Raw genomic sequence first — 5,313 nt, forward strand, 5'->3', positions numbered from 1 at the left:
TATGTTGGGGTTTGTTTTTTTTTTTTTAATTGTGGCAAAATATCCCTAACCCAAAATTTACCACTTTCACCATTTTAAAGTATATAGTTTCAGCAGTAGGAAGTATACATATGTTGTTGTGCATCTAGTCTCCAGAACTCTTCTCATCTTGCAAAACTGAAACTCTGTACCCGTTAAACAACGTATCCCCATTCCCTTTCCCTCAACCCCTGGCAACCACGGTTCTCCTTTCTGTCTCTATGAGTTTGACCACTCAACATACCTCATTTGTCTTTTTGTGAATGGATAGTTTCTCCTAGCATAACATCCTCAAGGTTCCTCCACGTTGTAGCCTGTGCCAGAATTTCCTTCCTTTTCATGGCTGAATAATACTCCATGGTCTACGTAGACCACATTTTTGTTTATGCATTCATCCGTTCGTGTCCTTAGTCTGCTTAAAACTCTCTGATGGTTGTGCTTTGCTGTTGGGATAAGCATTCAGGCCCGAGCTGCTTCTTTAGCCTCACCTTCTCACCCTTCATTATATCCACTCTCTTCTCCAGCTCTGACTGTTGCTGCGGGTTGTTTCTCTGCCTGGACCACTTCCCAGGACTTGCCCCCTGTGTAAGTGTGATGCTCTGAGAAACTGACTCCAGGGAGGGATTACACATGCAAAACTTTTATACGGGGAGATGTGTTAGAGAGGAACAGAGAAAATCACGCCTGCCTCGGTGTCCCTGCAGTACTTAGTCATGGAGCGGGCAGAGGGGCTCTGCAGAAATGGATGGTTTCCAGCGCCCATCCCTCATTATGCTGGTGTGCTCACAGAGGGGCATTCTTCTGGCCAATGTTGTCCCTCTCTTCACCAAGCAGCCTGTGCTTCCTCTGCTAGACTGCTTTTTGATTTTTTTTTAAGTTTATTTATATATTTTGAAGAAGAGAGAGAGAGTGAGCCAGAGAGGGGCAGAGAGAGAGAGAGGGAGAGAGAGAATTCCCAAGGAGGCTCCTCACTGTCAGCACAGAGCCCAATGTGGGACTGGATCTCATGAACCATGAGATCATGACCTGAGCTGAAACCAAGAGCTGGATGCTTAACCAACTGAGCCATCCAGGCGCCCTTGCTTTTTGATTTTTAAGAGCAGACCATGTCATCTTATTTGTGTTTTGATCTTAGTGTTTTGCATAGTATCTGGCTTCATAGGTATTCAAATGCTTGTAGTTTAAATGCAGAAATAGAAATATTCAGAACTTGCTTTCTGTTACGAATGAATTTGTGTCTACTTTTAAAAACTGCATTTATTTTATAGCATAAAGCCAAATATCTAGTCCCCCCTGCCCACAGTGCTGGGAGCAAGGTGCTGGGCCCACCGTGGAGGCGCAGTGTCCTCAGAGTAGGGGTAGGACTTGGTGGGGAGGGGGAGACAACGGGATTGGAAAAAAACTACATGGGAGGAAGCAGATCATCCAAGATAATGGTCAATCTGAAAGGGCTGCGCAGAGAGAGAATGAAGGTCTGAGTCACAGGGAGTGAAGGCAGCGGGATGGATGGCAAACTGTGGCCAGGACTGAATATTTTGAGGCAGAGCCTTATTCAAGGTACAGATTCTGGCTGGATGCAAAGAAACTTGTAAAAGTAAGTTTTCTTTGGAAGGCATTATTTTCTTTTTATTCTTTCAGCCATAGAAAACAAATAGTATTTTTAAAATTTTGTGACAAAATGTATTGGCTCGAGTTTCACCTATACACCTTCCTCTCCACTGTGGTTTCTAGTAGGGTAATTGAAACAAAATACCCAGTTCCTGATTCCTGGTCATTGAAGGCTGTTTCAGGGTGATGGCTTTGGTCATCAGCCCTGAACTGTCCTCAGCCACTGAATCTCTCTATATATGAGGATACCTTGAAATGGCTCAGTCCATTCTAAGTATTTTAGGAGACATACATACAGACTCCTTAGGGATCTATAATGCTTATCCAGTACAAAAAATGTTCAACTACGCGTACGTTGTGAGAGAAATAACTGTGCGCCTCTCCTTTCCCTGCAGAGTTGAAGAGCGAGAAGAGACTGCAATGACCCTAAACGACCCTTCCTTTTATCCGAGAGCTCGGCCAGGCTGCAAGGCCCCCGCTCTGCCCTTGCTGAAGCCCACCTCGCAGATCTAGGCCTGCGGTTGCGGGGCTGAGGTGCCTTCCAGCCGACAGCCGCTGGTGCTCGAGCTCTTTCCAAATACAGTTGGGGAGCAATCAAGAAGAGAGCCTCCAGGGGTAGAGAGGATATACAAGGAATGCCACCCCTAGATAAAAGGAAATTATTTAACCACCATGTGACAAAGAGAGGAATTTCTCTTGCCGCTAGGAATGTTCAACTGGCTCATTCTTTGGCCCTGCCCTACGGTTTACCCTGGTCTAACGCACCCTTAAAAGGGCAGCGATGAGGTAACAGCGTTTCTCTTCGTAATCTTCGTCTCATTTTGTAATCCGGTTCATGGAAGAAACCTGTCAAACAAGAAGTGGGACTCAGGGGCAGATGTTAAAACATGCACTCCTCCAGGAGAGAGTAAAAACTGTCTGGGAAATGAAAGTGCCTGTTCTCTTAATGTTACAGACTCATCACGAGGGAAACTTCTTGTGTTTGACACCCTGCATTGGCCATGATCAATATTGGACGGCGCGCTGCAAAGGGTTCTCTCATTTCCACAAAGCTTAATTAGCAAAGTTGTCTCTCTTCACACCGTGAAGAGTTTCAGTGCTACATAAAAATGGACTGGCTGAACACACTGGACGTTGGGAATGTGGTGATGAGCAACCTTTTCCTCCTTGATAAGAAAACAAGAGGCTTACGGGACATATTTTTGGAAGGAATAATCTAGTAGTGTGAATGAGTTTTACATTTAAAATAAAAAGAAAGGGAGAAAGGATGACCTCTGTCTAGATGGAAGGTCGGTCAGAAAGCAAGTTAACCCTGGACATCCAGAAGTGCAGAATGGAATTAGCAGACATGTCAGAAGGGGACCAAAAGTTAGACGGGGGAGGCTGCAAATACTAAAAGTAGACTTTCCTGTGAACTAACCCAATTCACTTTCACCGATGTGCTAACAAAGAGAAATTCTGCATCAAGGACTTGCTTGGCTGGCAGTGGTTAAAACTGGAGGTTGGTAGGCTTTCCTTTTTTTCCCTCGGTGTATGCCTGGTGAGTATATCATAGTAAAATTGTGTATTATGGTACCCTCTAATACAATTTGTTTGGGCTTAACTTCAATGTGATAAATGGGATGAAAATTTCAGAAATTTGTCTTAACACCTAAAAGTCTTTGCAGATTTCTGATAATTCAAAGCCTTTATATTCATTTGCATATTAATTTCTTTTCCTGTTCCTTTTCTCTTTTTTACAAAAAGCCCATTCTCGGGGCGCCTGGGTGGCTCAGTCGCTTAAGCGTCCGACTTCGGCTCAGGTCTTGCAGTCCGTGAGTTCGAGCCCCCCATCGGGCTCTGTGCTGACAGCTCAGAGCCTGGAGCCTGCTTCCAATTCTGTGTCTCCCTCTCTCTGCCCCCTGCCCTGCTCACACTCTGTCTCTGTCTCTCAAAAAGTGAATAAACGTTAACAAAAAATAAAGATAAAAAAATAAAATAAAATGAAAAGCCCGTTCTCACAGTTTGATAGAATAAAAGTGCCAACCCTGTCTTCATCTTACTCTTGCATTATTCTTTAACAAAAAATAAAACAGAAGGATACTATTAAAGCCATTTAGCCTATTGTTTCTTCGTTTGGTCTACTATTTTACTCAGAAGAAACATTGAAACATATATTTCCATTTTCAAAACTTTCACAAAGTATCTCTTTTTTTTTTAAAGATTATATCTTTTCTTTTAAGTTTTATTTATTTGTTTTGAGAGAGACAGAGAGAGTGGGGGGGGAGGGGAGGGGCAGTGAGGGAGGGAGACAGAGAATCCCAAGCACTGTCAGCGCAGACCCCACCGTGGGGCTCGAACTCACCAAACATGAGATCGTTACCTGAGCCAAAAGCAAGAGTCAAGACACTTAGCCGACTGAGCCACCCAGGCTCCCCAAATTTTCACAAAGTCTTAAAGTCGATACTTGTGGTTTATGCCTCAGATGAAAACTCATGAAATTAAAGGTACGTCACGTAGCAACTGAACAACTGAGTTACCTCCTTCAAATGTATTGCAGAAATAAAAGTGAAAATTCATGCATTTAGATTTATATTACCAACCCCTTTGATTTCCTTGGCAAGAGAAAGAGGCAACAATTTGCCAAAGGCCACACACCCCATGTGGGCTGCTTGACGGTATTGGCCTTCTCCACCCCTGCACCTGCCCACCACACAGCTCTAATAAATCATGCCTGTGGTTAAGGCAACTGAGGAAAAGGGGGAGGGAAGTTATTGCTCCCCAGTGCCTGGTAGCACAAAAACACAGTTACCTCGTATGTCTCAGGATACTGGGTCAGCTGAGTTAGCCCACACGCTGACATGTGAAATGGCCAAGAATTCTGCCCTTGAGTCTCTCTTCTCTGTACATTCTTTGGGGGCTGTCTCATCCATCCCAAGGTTTTGCTATCTTACGGTAATAATTTCCAAACCTTCTGGAGAGAAGACTGACCACCGGTGGCTCCAGCAGCTCCCTTTAATTTGTCTAACAAGGAGCAAGTGCACAGGCTCAGTCTGACCCAAGGGACCCCAGTGCTGTTGGCGTGAGTAGGCAACTCCCCCGCCCCCCGCGCCACCCCTCCAGCAGCTGGCACCCAAGCTAGACTCTTGTTCTCTTGCTTGCCAGACCGCTCTCATTCTCACCTTTGAAAAGTATTGTGTTTGAGTGTGTGTGTGTGTGTGTGTGTGTGTGTGCAGTAGGGCTCGGCTCATACTGTATCCGATGCATCCTGCAGACTACACTATGGGGTGGTGCAAGAGGACAGGGGCATCTTCGTGGGGCCCCACCTTTGCCCGCAAGTCCATCCTGCACCACGTGACCCTGGGACATTTGCCAAAGCCATTCACTCAATAATCTGTACCGTTAGTCTAGATCTGTCACCTGAGCTCCAGATTTTAATATCTTATTGTCTACTTGCCCTCTCTTTGTGGATGTCCCACGGGTTCCTCAGACTCTGCCTTCTGTTCTTCTTCCCATGGGCCTTCTTCAGCTAATGGGATCGTTATCCTCCCAGATCCAGAGGCAAACATCAGGATCACCTTCACTGTTCACAACCCAGTGAAATGAAATTTAAATTGTTGCCAGTACTAAGAAGAGGAGGAAAGAGAGATTAGTATTTGTGGGCTATTTTGTGGTTAGTGTAATCCAAAATGTGCACCGGATACTTGA

The sequence above is a fragment of the Puma concolor genome, chromosome B2 (genome assembly GCF_028749965.1).
Source record: "Puma concolor isolate L17-30 chromosome B2, mPumCon1.1.hap2, whole genome shotgun sequence".
NCBI classification, from domain to species: Eukaryota; Metazoa; Chordata; class Mammalia; order Carnivora; family Felidae; genus Puma; species Puma concolor.